This window comes from Pinus tabuliformis, chromosome 8 (assembly GCF_031772625.1).
Source record: "Pinus tabuliformis cultivar Carrire ecotype Pingquan chromosome 8, CPIR1, whole genome shotgun sequence".
NCBI lineage: Eukaryota > Viridiplantae > Streptophyta > Pinopsida > Pinales > Pinaceae > Pinus > Pinus tabuliformis.
In genome coordinates this window covers 552,554,669-552,570,541 of record NC_142294.1, presented here as the reverse complement: position 1 = coordinate 552,570,541, position 15,873 = coordinate 552,554,669, and the positions used below count along the sequence as shown (strand labels likewise).

Sequence of the window (15,873 nt, the reverse complement as noted above, 5' to 3'; positions counted from 1 at the left end):
TTGTCGAACTACTACATTCCTGCTCCTTGGAAGAGAGATTCTGTATGCCTTAGCGTTTTCGCTATATCCCACTAGATATCTTTTCTCTGCAATTTTATCCAGCTTCTTCCTCTTTTCCTCGGGTATGTGACAATATGCTAAGCTTCCAAAATATCCTGAAATGACTAACTTCAGGCGTCTTCCCTGTGAAGACTTTCTCTGGAGTAATCTTTCCTAATGCCCGATGAGGAGTTCTATTCTGAACATAGACTGCTGTGTTGCATGCTTCTGCCCATTGGAATTTTGGCATATCCTGATCATACATCATGGCCCTAGTTGCTTCTACAATAGTCCTGTTCTTTCTCTTTGCTACTCCATTCTGCTCCGGATTGTAAGGAGTTGTCCACTCTCTTCTAATGCCCTCCTTAGCGCAAAAATCAGTGAAGTTCTTATTGACATACTCTCCACCATTATCTGAGCGCAAAACTTTTAGTTTCTTCCCAATTAGATTCTCCACCAGAGCCTTGAACTCTTTGAATCGATAGAAAACCTCGTCCTTGGTTTTCAGAAAATAAATCCAAGTTTTCCTTGAGTGTTCATCAATGAAGGTAAGGAAGTACTCGACACCACTAAGAGCTTTAGTGGACATGGGTCTGCAGATATTTGAGTGTATCAATCCTAGTACACTCTTGGCCCTGTTTTTACTTCTAGGAAATGTTGCCTTGGCATACTTTCCTAGAGCACATCCTCTGCATACATCATCTCGTTCCGTACTAAGATCCGGAACTCCTGTTACAGTGCTCTTGAGAATTCTCAGAGCCCCATGGTGCAAATGTCCCATTCTTCTGTGCCATAGTTCATTCAAATCCTTGTCTCCATGATTGCCTATTAGTGCCATTGGTGATTCTAGTTGTAGTTTGTAGAACCTATTACTTTTGATCCCGACCTACACTTTCTTTTTCCAGCTCGGGTGTTTGACATAAACTTTCTCCTTGATCAAGAAAACGTCATAGCCTTTGCCTTGAAGTTGCGACACGGAAAGTAAGTTCATCCCCAATCCTGGTACATGCAGCACATTGGTAGCACGGAACTGCTCTCCCGTTTCTGTTTGAAAAACTATGGTACCCCTCCCTACTGGAGTACATTTTTCCTTGTTCCCCATGGTGATCTGAAAGTTCATCTTCTCCTCCCGATAATCTGAGAAACATTCCCGGATTCCCGTCATATGCCAAGAGGCCCCACTGTCTATATACCATACCTCTGATGATGCAGAGCTAGTCACACAAGCCACTTCTTCTTTTAGCCTGGAAGCCAACATAGAGAAATCGAAATCACGTTCTCTTGTGCAATTTTCTGAAAATCTATGCGAGTCTCCCGATGTAGATGCCTCTACATCATGGTCTCGACCCATAATTGATTTTCCCTTCTTGTCTCTGATTACTTGCTCTGGTACCATGTGAAAATTCTATCACTGCAACAACTTATTTATTTTGCCTACTTATTTCCCGATAAGTTATTTATGAAAATCCTTCAGTAAACATTAAAACAAATTTTGCTGCAGATATCACATCATAATACAGAAACAAACACATGCACAAGATTTAACACATTGACACAAATATTTTGGACAATCAGTCCTCGGAAAAACCCAATGTGGGAAAACCGGTGTAGCAAGGGAGGATTTTATTATTCAACAATTCTTCAGTACAACTGGGTGCCAAACTAGCTTACCCAATAGAGAGAAAATTCTTCAGCACTTCCCCCAGTCTCAGCGTTAGCCTGGCTGACCTTTGTGTAGCTCCCAGACCCTCTGTGTCAGCCCCTGCCTCTCTGCGTCACCCACGCAAGCCCTCCAGTGATTGCACAGTCTGCAGCCTTTGTGTCTGCTTGAGAGGCTCTGCGTCTGCCTCTCCAACCTCTGCGTTGTTCCCCTGGTGCTGTTCCCGACTCTCTGTTCCGTACTTGTTGCCTCTTGCTACTCTCCAGACCACTAGTTCGAATTTCTCAGCTAACCCCGCTCCAGAAATCGAACTGACTGGTCTCCCTCAATTTGTTCTCCAACTGACCCTCAAGCCTCTTCTTATTCTTTTCCTGTTGGTCCTTCAACGACCGAAATTAAATCTCTAGTCAACGGCTAAGGTTAGATTTGGCTTGATCCATGATTTTTGAAACCTTCTAACTCAGTTTTATATTAATACTCAATAATATTTTATTTTTCCTAAGTTTAGAATTAGGAACTCCACTAAATATATTAATTATTTTAATATCTCCCAAACCGGTTAAAATCTGCCCAAACCATTTCTGGGTCTTGGAGATCTCATGTGCTTTAGCCTCTCCACCAATTTTCATGGCTAGATCACATCCGATGCTACCCCAAATCAACATCTAGTTCAACTTTTATTAGAAATCTAATATTTTATTGTGTATCTAATCTAAATATTTTATTGTGTATCTATTGGATATGGCTTGTTCTAGAGAGCATGAATATGTGATATAAAATGGACTCCCCCCTTTCATATAACAATCTCAAAGAAACGTTTGTAAGAAAAAAAGGTGTGTTATCGCATTCAAATCTCTAATATAACTTATAAAATGATTCTAAGATCTTATTTTGTATCTGCTGTAGGTGGAGATAGCTGAGATGGCTTGTTCCAGAGAGCATGAATATGTGATACAAGATGGACTCTCCCCTTTTATATAACAATCTCAAAGAAAGGTGTGTAAGAAAAAAAAGGCGTGTTTTTTTATTACAATTAATTATCGCATTCAACTCTCTAGTATAACTTATAGAATGATTCTGATATCTTATTTTGTACCATCTGTAGGTGGAGATGGCTTGTTCTAGAGAGCATGAATATGTGATACAAAATGGACTCTCCCCTTTTAAATAACAATTTCAAAGAAAGGTGTGTGAGATGGCTTGTTCCAGAGAGCATGAAAATGTGATACACAATGGACTCTCCCCTTTTATACAACAATCTCAAAGAAAGGTGTGTAAGAAAAAAAAGGCGAGTTTTTTTATTACGATTAAGTATCGCATTCAACTCTCTAGTATAACTTATAGAATGATTCTAATATTTTATTTTGTATCTGCTGTAGGTGGAGATGGATGAGATGTGCTGTAGGTGGAGATGGCTGAGATGGCTGGTTCTAGAGAGCATGATATGTGATACAAAATGGACTCTCCCCATTTATATAACAATTTCAAAGAAAGGTGTGTTTTTTATTACAATTAATTATTGCAATCAACTCTTTAGTATAACTTATAGAATGATTATAATATCTTATTTTTTATCTGCTGTTGGTGGAGATGGCTGAGATGGCTTGTTCTATAGAGCATGAATATGTGATACAAAATGGACTCTCCCCTTTTATATAACAATTTCAAAGAAAGGTGTGTAAGAAAAGAAAGGTGTGTTTTTTTATTACGATTAATTATTGCATTCAACTCTTTAGTATAACTTATAGAATGATTCTGATATCTTATTTTGTATCTGCTGTAGGTGGAGATGGCTGAGATGGCTTGTTCCAGAGAGCATGAATATGTGAAATACAAAATAGACTCTCCCCTTTTATATAACAATCTCAAAAAAAGTGTTTTTTATTACAATTATTTATTGCATTCAACTCTCTAGTTTAACTTATATAATGATTCTAATATCTTATTTTGTATCTGTTGCAGGTGGCTTGTTCTAATGAGCACGAGCAAGTGGAATGCAAAAGATAATGTCCACCATTATAAAACAAACTCTAGGCGAGGTGGGTTTCCTATTTTGAATAATTATTGGTTTTGAAATATGTTTACTATTATTAATTGTGTGTATTTTAACCTTATTCAACCTGCATTTTTTCCAGTGGAAAGCACATTGCAGGAGAGATGATGTGCAAAGGGGTTGTTTGCAATTTTTTCTTTGTTCCTATATGCATGCTTTGTTTTCGAGTTTGATCATGGCCATGCTTTTTGTTGTACTCGTTTTTTTATTTTTTATTTTTATTTATTTTTTATTTTCTCTTTTTTTGTAGTTTGGTCTTGGTTTCCTTTTTTGAGTGTGGAAAAGGAAATCAAGGAAGCAAGCAAAGAAAATGGAAGTTATTTTCTAGAAATGAAGGTGAGTTAACATACCTATATGCAATGCACTTAAAAGTATCTTTTGCTAATTCGTTTGCTATTCAATTTATTATATGTTTTATCTATGCTCTCTATTCAATTTATTATATGTTTTATCTATGCTCTCATAATCAACTATGTTGATTTTATTTATATAGTGAACGACTACAATTGTACAACCAACAAAATTCATGGCATGGCTTATCGTTCATGATTGCCACTGCTATAATATTAGCCAAGGGAGGGCAGGTTTGTGGATGATTAATTCATTGCTCAGTATATTTGTTTTGTTATTTAAGCACTCGTGATTTATTTCTAATATCATATATATTACTTTGTACAGTGAGTGACTACAATTGTTGTCTCTGGGAGGGTTGAGTGGAGAAGATACCTTAGGCAAGGTAGATGCAGTGCAGAAAATGGGTGAGTCATGTTGTTTTCCAACAAAATAGTGTTATTATTATTCGTTTGCTAGATATTTTCTCCTTCTAGCATGGTTCTCGGGTAATACCACTCAATTAGCAGTTTGACATATACGTCAAATGGTATGTTTAGATTGATATGCTTTCTTGCTCCATAATCAACTATATTGATTTTATTTATATAGTGAACAACTACAATTGTACAACCAACAAAAATCATGGCATGGCTTATCGTTCATGATTGGCACTGCTATAATATTAGACACCCTTGATCAATTCTTCTTATGTTCTTCAATAGTTCAGCAGAGAGAGAGATAGTACATATACATTAGAAGTCAACATTTTGACTTATCTAAATAAGAGCAAAGATCTTCTCTAAGAAGATGGCACATGAGGTCGCTGATCTAAACTCAGGGGAAGGCATACTGCTTCCACTGATCCTCCAAGGTGACTCCATCACCATGCAGCACTGTGCTGCACCTCATCATCATGCTGCACTTGTCACTGTGCTGCACCCAATGATTGAGCTGCTCTTCATCACTGAGCTGCACCCAATCATCATGCTGTGCCCATCATGTTGTACTTCATCAACATTCTGCTGCATCCTTCATGCTACACTATGTTGTACCCCTTTTGCACTCAATGCATACTGCAGTATATCACAATTCTACTGCTGCACCTCATTGCAACATTCATCATCACTGTGCTGCACTTTGTTACATTTGTGCTGCACTCATCATGCTATGATACACTTCATCACTATGCCCATCAACATGCTGCAACATTCATCATCAAGCTACAACATTCATCATCATGCTGCACCTTATTACAATGTTGTCACATCATATCATATCATGCTGCTGTTTGCTGCATCGCTGGACTTAAACAACAATTTAGACAGCCTTCACAATGTGGTCATGGACTGGTTAGGGCATCAATGAAGTCCTACCAACCTTCACACATCAGCTGCAACATCCCTCCCAAGGCTACGACCACCCTTCTTCAACACTCCTAAATGAGCCACGCTATCACCTACAACAAAGTGGCATAAGGACATATCCTCCAGAATGTGATATGATAGTTGACTTTCCTTACATCATCTCCTTCATCATTTGGCTGATAGGGTCGTCTCCAACTGCAGCCATGATGACCTCCTTGAGGGCTGAGACTAGCCCTCCTTTGACTGCAGTTAGAAGCACAAATGGACAACTGCTATAGTCCTCTTCTTTGGTGACCGTAACCTTCTCTTTTTACTACGGCTAGGGAAAAATTGAGACTGTAGATTAGGAACCATTCAGACAGCGTATTGTAGCTCTAGAGATCCCCTAGGACTGCGGCCAAATCTTGTGATTTACTGCGGCTAGGGTAAGACTGTAGTCCTCCCATTAGGACTGTGGCTTGTTGGGCATATAAACCTTCTACTTGACTGCGGCTAGGTCTTCCTGTTAGGGCAACGTTAAGGCTTCTTTATTAGGGCAACACTAGGGCTTCATTAGGGAAATGCTAGAACAACATTAGAAGCCCATCTTCATGACTGCGTTAAGCCTTTATTTCCATGCCATCGTTAGGGGCTAGGGCATCTTCTTTAGGGCAGCATAGATCCTTCTTTCCCATGGCAGCTTCTAGGGCAGCTTATATTCTTAGGATCTCTCCTCCCACCAAAACCCAAAGACAAGTGGAGAGGAAGAGATCACAAGAAGAGTGTGTGTCCAAATGACTAGCAAGCCACCTCTTTTTATACTAAAACATTGAGCACAAGTGAGGGCAATTCGGTTGCTGGCCGACCTTGACGAATTGTCCCATAACACAAATAAATTCATATCTCCAAGAATACATGTCGGAATCAGATGATCTTTAGATCAATCCTACACCTCTCGATGCGAGGAATCTAAGAAAAATATCACTGCCATAAATAAGATGACCCATATGGAGTTTGGCCCTAGTTGCCAATTTTAACACTCCCTCTCAACTAGGGAGAACTCCATCTCCTAATCCATTTGCCAGGTTGTACTATCTCTGCCATCAGTGCCCTGCACTGCTCTACTCTGCTGAACTAAGAAGAAGAAGTGATCGAGAATGTATCATACCATCCTCTACTGACCCAAAGTCAGTCCCATATAAAAGAGTGTCTCATACCACTTTTACTGACCCGAAGTCAGTTCCAATAAAGAGAGTGTGTCATACCACTCTTACTAATCCGAAATCAGTTCCAAAAAGAGAGTGAGTTATATCACTCTTACTGACCCGAAGTCAGTTCCAATTGGTCCCAGATCAATATCATCCTAGCATAGGGAGTACGGTAGTAACACGATGCATCCATTGGTACTACTATGGTCCCTATCCTCATTTGCCTAGTCATTGGCCAGATGAGAGGTACTGTCCATGAGTCCCAGACTGCATGGGTAGGATGTCTCAGCAGGAGAAGGATGAACCACTCATCCTACTTACATGTTTCCAGGGGTATCCTAGGGGAAGGTTTAACCACTCACCCTGTACACCACAAATCATTAGGGGAAGGCTGAACCACTCACCCTATGACTGTGTCTCGATAGGAGAAGGATGAACCACTCATCCTGCCTACATAGCAGACCACTAGGGGAAGGCTAAACCACTCACACTATGGTTGCTCATCGCTCCAAATGTAACCCCAAGCCCCTCGGAACTCCTAGAGCTCAATGTCCATATCATACAGGACCCGTAGGAGAGAGCCTCTCCACAACTCCTAGTCATTCTTAGAAAGTCAAGAATTTGACCTTTCCCAAGGGCTTCGACAGAATATCGGCGACCTGCACATCAGTCCCAATGCGATGGAGCCTTCTTGCTCCTCGATGTACCATATCCCAGATAAAGTGGTACTTGATGTCTATATGCTTGGAGCGATCATAGAACATGGGATTCCTTAACAATCGAATCCCCCTCTGGTTGTCACAGAAAATCACGATGGTATCCAACACGTGTCCAAACAACTCACTGAAGAGCTTCCACAACCAGACAACGTCACACGAGGCTATACTCGCAGCTATGTACTCGGACTCAGCGGTGCTCAAAGCAACCGACTTCTGCTTCCTGCTCATCCAGGATATCGAAGCAGAACCCAAAGAGAACCAACACCTAGAAGTGTTCTTGCGATCCTCCACATTGCCTACCTAATCAACATTAGAATAATCATGCAACTTCACATTTCCAGCAGCGTATCTCAATCCATGAGAGATTGTGCCGTGAAGATATCTCAAATGATTCTCTGCGCCAATCCAATGAGGCTCAACCATATATGAGCCCAACATGCTAACTGCAAAACATATATTTGGAACGAAGTTCACCAAGAACATCAATGCGAATGAGTTTATGAAACTCAGAGGCATTTCCCAAATCAGGTTCGGCATCACTACCACATAACTTCTGAATGTTAAGCTCCATCGAGGTAGTCACGGGCTTGTAGTTCACTATTCCAAATCCAGAATCCAATTCCCTCTTACTTTTGCAAATGAGAGGGTCTGCACCTGTCAGAAAGAGGTCGTCCTCATAAGGTGCCAGTATAAGAGGTCTATCATCCACAACTTTCAAGCACTGGTTTGGATCGGCTTCACTCCTAGTGAATCTCAACTTCATCAGCTAGCTATCAATCTTCTCATATCAAGCCCGGGGTGTTTGCTCTAAAACATAGAGAGCTTTCTTCCACCTGCATACTTGAGATTCCCAATCATGAATCTCAAACCCCTCAGGTTGTTCCACATCTGAGGTCTTGTTATTACATGAGTGGAATGGTCCCCTTGTAATATTTCCTTCGGTACATCTCGTACATGTACCTACATGCTCTTCTTGAATTCAAGCATCCCTTTTACCATCTGACTCACATCGGGTAGGGCCTTATAAGTTATAATGAAGATGGGCAAACCTCCGGTGCCATTGAAGAGATGTGTCACACAACATGGTCCCCAATGGACTTCCTGCAACTTGATACAAATTGCCAATTCCTGAACCCATGAGTAAAAGCATCTTAAAAATTCTATTTTCAAACATGTACCTTTCCATCGATGAATGCCACCTTGAAACCTTTGACTTCCATTGCCGAAATGGACACCGGGTTCTTCTTGAGATCAGGTACATAAAGAACTTCTTTTAAATGAATCGTGTTACCCTCATTCAATTCAGGTGTAACATTCCCTACACCCTTTCCGGGATGGGTGGCATTATCTCCAAGAAAAATCTCCACGATTGTCTCCTTATCTATCAAATTCGAGAGAGCTTCCTTCTATCTGATGAAGTGCCTTGAAGCACTACTATCAATAAGCCAGATTCCGAAAGAGTCTGGAGGAGTAGTGGAGAGGGCCAATATAAGATAATACTTCTTTAGCTTATCAGAAACAACATTTGATTCTTCATGCCTGGAGTTCCTTGCATTCTTTGAGGAGTCGGCCATTTCCTTGATGACTTGTGTTACCTGTCATTCCTTCGATCATTGAAGATGTCCCTGGAATGATTGTTATCATCATCAAGTGATGTGTCCCTACCATTCAGACACTCCTTCGCATAATGGTCGAACTTATTGCAAGCAAGGCATATGTCCTTCTACCCTTAGATTCAGACTTCCCATTGAAGTGATCTTTAGGTAGGCCATCAGATGCTTCCGCTACACTACTCGGATAATATTCTCTGCTTCGACTTCACCCTTGGTGAATTTGAAGAGGGATGAGGAACCCATTGAGCCTTTTTGTCCTTTCCAACTGTCTTCGGTGATTGGTCTTTCACTCTTTCTTGGGCTTTCTCTTCACCTCAACTCTGATACCATGTTAATTTTAGGTATGTTCTATGCTGAGAGAAAATTTACATCAATTTTCCATATTAGCTCAATATCAATTCCAGATTAGCAATCACATTTAGCATGATAGTAAAATGCAGATAGAACATAAACATAAATCGCAAAAAACAAGCCAAGACAAGGGGACACAAGATGTGGTGCCAGCTAGGGACAAACCTCAATGTGGAGAAACTCTTGATCAATTCTTCTTATGTCCTTTAATAGTTCAGTAGAGAGAGATAGTACATATACATTAGAAGTCAACATTTTGACTTATCTAAATAAGAGCAGAGATCTTCTCTAAGAAGATGGCACATGAGGTAGCTGATCTGAACTCAGGTGAAGACATACTGCTTCAACTCTCCTCCAAGGTGACTCTATCACCATGCAACACTGTGCTGCACCTCATCATCATGTTGCACCCGCCACTGTGCTGCACCCAATCACTGAGCTGCTCTTCATAACTATGCTGCTCTCATCACTTAGTTGCGCCCAATCATCATGCTATGCCCATCATGTTGTACTTCATCAACATTCTGTTGCATCCTTCATGCTGCACTATGTTGTACTCTTTATGCACTCAATGCATATTGCAGTATATCACAATTCTGCTGCTGCAATACATCATACTGCTGCACCTCATTGCAACATTCATCATCATTGTGTTGCACTCATCATGCTATGATACACTTCATCACTATGCCCATCATCATGCTGCACCTTATTACAATGTTGTCACATCATATCATATCATGTTGTTGTTTGCTGCATTGTTGGACTCAAACAACAATTCAGACAACCTTCACAATGTGGTCATTGACTGGTTAGGGCATCAATGAAGTCCTACCAAACTTCACACATCAGCTGCAACATCCATCCCAAGGCTACGGTCTCCCTTCTTCAATGCTCGTAAATGAGCTATGCTGTCACCTACCACAAAGTGGCATAAGGACATATCCTCCAGAATGTGATATGATAGCTGACTTTCCTTACAACGTCTCCTTCATCATTTGGCTGATAGGGTCATCTCCAACTGCAGCCATGATGACCTCCTTGAGGGCTGAGACTAGCCCTACATTGACTGTGGTTAGAAGCACAAATGGACAACTGCTATAGTCCTCTATTTTGGTGACTACAACCTTCTCTTTTTACTGCGGCTAGGGCAGACTTGAGACTGTAGATTAGGAACCATTCAGGCAGCGTATTGTAGCTCTAGAGATCCCCTAGGACTGCAGCCAAATCTTGTGATTTACTGCGGCTAGGGTAATACTGTAGTCCTCCCATTAGGACTGCAGCTTGCTAGGAATAGAAACCTTCTACTTGGCTGCGGCTAGGTCTTCTTGTTAGGGCATCATTAAGGCTTCTTTATTAGGGCAACGCTAGGGATTCATTAGGGTAGCGTTAGAACAACATTAGAAGCCCATCTTCCTGATTGCGTTAAGCCTTTATCTCCATGCCAACTTTAGGGGCTAGGGCATCTTCTTTAGAGCAACGTAGATCCTTCTTTCCCATGGTAGCTTCTAGGGCAACGTATATACTTAGGATCTCTCCTCCCACCAAAACCCAAAGACAAGTGGAGAGGAAAAGATCACAAGAAGAGTGTGTGTCCAAATGACTAGCAAGCCACCTCTTTTTATACTAAAACATTGAGCACAAGTGGGGGCAATTTGGTTGCTGGCCGACCTTGACGAATTGTCCCATAACACCAATAAATTGATATCTCCATGAATACATGTCAGAATCGGATGATCTTTAGATCAATCCTATACCTCTCGATGTGAGGAATCCAAGAAAAATATCAACTACCGTAAATAAGATGACCCATATGGAGTTTGGCCCTAGTTGCCAATTTTAACACAAGGTGTGTTTTTTATTACATGAAATACAAAATAGACTCCAATTTTATATAACAAATAAGGTGTGTTTTTTATTAGAATTAATTATTGCGTTCCACACATGAAATACAAAATGGAACCCCACCCCCCCCCCCCCCTCTTATATAACAAGCAAGGTGTGTTTCTTATTACGATTAATTGTTGCATTCAACTTTGTTAATATCTTATTTAATATTATTTTGTATCTGTAGATTCTGAAAAATCCTAAAACGGAATTCCTACTGCAATAACTAATGATATTTCTCCTACTTGTTAGATTTACACGAACAAGTTATTTGCAGTTTCCTACGACAAATATTGAAATACATACACTGCAGTGTTCACTTAATTAATTTATATGTGGAAACAAGAGACTGAGCAAGAAAGAAAATACAACATAATAGCACCATTATTTTTGGACAAATGTCCTTGGAAAAACCCAATGCGGGAAAACTGGTGCAACAGATCTGAGGGTTTATTATTATTAAGTAGTAGCAAATTTTGAATACATCTCTGAATACCTCACGGGTTGTTCAATTATAGAGAGAAATACTGGCAGAAAGATTTGTGATATTACCTCACACAATCACTGAGAAAAATTCCAGTTGATCCAAACACTAGATGAGGTGCTTCTAACAGGGCTTGTGCTGCCTCTGCGCAGTACTCATGCATTCCCTGCGTCAACCCCTATAGGCACTACGTCACCTAGCCAGCTGATCGATTTGTTGCCTGCAGTCATTGCTCTTAGCCTCTCGGTCTCACACCCTTGCTCGACTTCTGAAACAGACTTTGCTACAAAAATTTCGGACTATCTCTCACCCTTTGCGCTGCCTTTGCGTGGCCCTGCGTCAGCCTCTACGTGAGAGATGGTGGATCACTCTCTGCCTCTCTCTACTTATGATGCTAATGATTCTCTGACTGAGAAAATCTCTCTCCGGATGCTATCTCTACCCCTCAACTGCAAGAAATCTACTCGATCAAAATTTCCTCCTGAGAACTTCTCACTTTAGAAATTCAATCTCTTGATCTCTCGGTGTATTTTCCAAATGACCCTCAAGCTTCCTTAAATAATCTTCTCGTTAACATTCAACGACCTAGATTAAAAGCTAATCAATGGCTAAGATTATTTTAGCTTGATCCTCGTCTTCTTCTAGAAGTTACACCCACAATTAGATTAATACCCATTAATATTTTTAATTTCTTTAGTTTAGACTTAGGGTCCCATTAAAAATATTAGTTTTTTTAAATAAAATTGTCTCTGGGTGGAATTTCCCAAAATGCTTTTTGGGTTCTTTGGAATGCATGTGCCCAAATCTCCTTGCAAAATTTGAGGCTTAGAGCACATCCGATGCTACACCAAATAAACACTCTCACTTAGCGAGGAATGTGCTCTAGCAATATACGCTGTTGCATACTGCTTTGACTTTGAAGCATCGTCCTTTGCGCTGTTGATGTCTGACATGTTGTCCACCAACTATTGCGCTGCTGCTGCAACTGTATCGCTGTTGACACTGCCATTGTTAACACTGCATCCGTACTACAACTCCCTCTCAAGTGTTGCATCTGTGCTGCTGCTAGCATTGATACTGCCAACTGCCACTGCACTGCAAACTGTTACTGCTACTCTATCAGCAACGAAAAAACATCCAAAATTACTGAACTAACTGTGTTCAGTATGATACCACATGAATGCTGGAGCCTGACTGTTGCTAGTCTTTGCATTGACCCTATGAATCCACTGCGCTGCTGCTGACCTCTGCTTTGTGCCATCTGCACTGCTGCCAACTCTGCTCTGCGTTGTTCAGTCTTTGGCGCTCCTAGCCACTGCAACTGTCTCCGTGACACTAGATGAGGTGCCTCTGGTAGGCCTTGCACTGCCTCTGTGCAGTCCTCACGCAATCCCTGCGTCAGCCCCTCTAGGCATTGTGTCACCCAACCAACGGATCAATTTATTGCTCGCAGTCACTGCTCTCAGCCTCTCGGTCTCACACCTCGGCACCTGGCTTCTGAAACTGACTTTGCTGCAAAAATTTCAAACTCTCTCTCACCCTCTGCGCTACCTCTGCGTGGCCCTGCATCAATGCCTGCGTGAGAGCTGCTGGATCACTCTCTGCCTCTCTCTGCTGATGATTCTCCGGCTATGAGAAAATCTCTCTCTCTGGATGTTATCTCTGCCCCTCAATTGCAAGAAATCTACTCAATCAAAATTTCCTCCGGATAACTTCTCACTTTAGAAATTCGATCTCTTGATCTCTCGTTGTATTTTCTAAATGACCCTCAAGCTTCCTTAAATAATCTTCTCGTTGACATTCAATGGCCCAGATTAAAAGTTAATCAATGGCTAAGATTATTTTAGCTTGATTCTTGTCTTTTTTTAGAAGTTACACCCACAATTAGATTAATACCCATTAATATTTTTAATTTCTAAGTTTAGACTTAGGATCCCATTAAAAAATATTAATTATTTTAATAAAATTGTCTCCAGGTGGAATTTCCCAAAACGTTTTCTGGGTTCTTTGGAATACATGTGCCGAAGCCTCCCCTCAAAATTTGAGGCCTAGAGCACATCCGACGCTACCCCAAATGCTACCCCAAATCAACATAGATGACTTGTTTTGATTAGCACAAACAAAAACAACTCTTGGGGAGGTGTGTTTCCTATTATGAATAGTTATTAGTTTTGAAATAAGCTTATCAATACTAACTGTGTGTATATTTTAACCTTGTTTAGTCCCTCCTTTTTTTTAGCTACCCCAAATCAACATAGATGACTTGTTTTGATGAGCACGAACAAAGAAAATCTCTTGGGGAGGTGTGTTTCCTATTATGAATAATTATTAGTTTTGAAATAAGCTTATCATTACTAACCGTGTGTGTATTTTAACCTTATTTAGTCCCTTTTTTTTTTAGCAGAATAGAGCACATTGCAAAAGAGATGATGTTCAGAGGGTATGCTTGCAATTTTGATCTCATATATAATATTATTGTGTAGTGAGTGACTACAATTGTAGTGTCTTGATGTAGTTTCAAATCTTTAGCAAGTTTCTAAACGTAAAGGCCATCTATCTTCTAAGTTGCCTTCCACCACTAGTGCCTAGCTTCTGCCACATTTTCACTCATCTTCTCTTCATAGCCTAACTTTGTTGTCATTACCCCCATAGTGACATTCCTCGTCCAACATGAGTCATTTTCTTGCTCCATTCATATCCTAACTTTGTTGTCATTACCCCTATAGTGACATTCCTCGTCCAACATGATTCATTTTCTTGCTCCATTAGAGAAAAGTGCTATGTTTAAGGTCAATGACACATATTGGGACCATTCACATCCCAAATGACGTTGTAGTTCCAAATCTTCCGCAAATATCCAAACCTGAATTCATGTACTAGGCATTCCAGCCCTTGAACCATCTTGAAAAGAAGTTTCCCTCCTATTGTGAAGCTGCCTCCTTAGGGGATCTAAAAGAAAAAAGTTCCTTTGACATCTGATCCACGAGTCCTCCCACCTTCACATTGGATGATGGATCTATTACTAACTTTTCAAACAACCCATGGATTTAAGATTTCAAAAGCTTTGAATAAACCTCTCCACATGTTAGAGGCACCTTTTGAATATTTAGGCTCAAGCCTAATACACTACTTCGGAGCCCTGTTTTCCAAATACTTGACCCTCGTTACCTTCCCTCAAAGACCCTGTTTAAACAAACACCTTCAAAGATTCTTTGCAGCCAAAGCTTGTCCAAACAGTTGCAAGTTTTTTAACCTTCAGCCACCTTTTCCTTTTTTATTTGCAATCCTTGCCCACTTGGGAAGGAGAAAACCCTCCATTTCCTTCCTACTTGACCATAGGAAGCTTGATCACTTATTTCTAACATTTTCCAAGATTGATTTTGGGACATTCTCTATAGATAACCAGTAAACAAGTGTGCTCTCAAGAACCAACTTAACAATAATCAACCTTCCCCCTCCCCTCAATACTCAATGATGACACCAACTATTGATTCGTCCTTCAGTCTTCCCAACTAGCCATAACCGAAATTATTAGGTTTTAAGTTATCCCCGAGATACTTTCTTTACTAAGAAGCTCAAGCTTCATTGGAACTAGCTGGCCTAACCTCTCCTTCAAGTTTTCACTTATCCCATTCAACTTCCATTCCCGTAGTCTTGCAAAAGGTTTCCAAGATGATCTCAAGACAATTCAATTCTCACAAGGTACCTCTCCAAAGAGGAGAATGTCATCCACGAACAACAAATGAGTTACAACTCTGCCTGCTAAACTGATTCCATTGAATTGCCCAACGCTCTTTACCTCTATAGTCAATCTGCTTAGGGCTATTGCAACTAAAAGAAACAAGAAAACAACTGTACCTGCTAAATTGATTCCATTGAATTGCCCAACCCTCCTTGGCTCTAGAATCTATTTGCTTAGGGCTATTGCAACAAAAAGAAACAGAAAAGGTGACAAGGGGAAGCCTTGCTTGAGGCCCTGGGAAGACATAAAAATTTTAGAAGGTGACCCATTTATCAAAACTGTAAAGTTAGCAAACTTCAAACGTTCAATTATCCAGTTATAGACTTAAGATTCAACCCAGGTTACAAGAGCATCAACTAGACTGGGATAATTTTCAAGCTTGGTCTTCATTTGTGATTGGGAGGGGCACTAAGTTCTTCATGCCACGGGATGTTGTGGGCT

The 15,873-nt window shown here is 40.5% G+C and overlaps 1 long non-coding RNA gene across 4 annotated transcripts in view; it reads left to right on the top strand.

Moving 5' to 3' along the window:
• LOC149236644 (uncharacterized) overlaps positions 1-15,873 on the top strand; it is a 58,379-nt gene that overhangs the window by 13,334 nt on the left and 29,172 nt on the right. The window contains exons 2-10 of one of the 4 annotated variants that reach the window (XR_016246235.1): positions 2,606-2,695; positions 2,805-2,885; positions 3,079-3,193; positions 3,290-3,373; positions 3,483-3,524; positions 3,662-3,738; positions 4,003-4,088; positions 4,246-4,336; positions 4,431-4,510. This is a non-coding gene — a long non-coding RNA (uncharacterized LOC149236644). Of the gene's footprint in view, positions 1-2,605; positions 2,696-2,804; positions 2,970-3,078; positions 3,194-3,289; positions 3,374-3,482; positions 3,525-3,661; positions 3,739-4,002; positions 4,089-4,245; positions 4,337-4,430; positions 4,511-15,873 lie in introns of all 4 variants that reach the window. The other 3 variants (XR_016246237.1, XR_016246236.1, XR_016246238.1) reach the window with 3 other exon arrangements.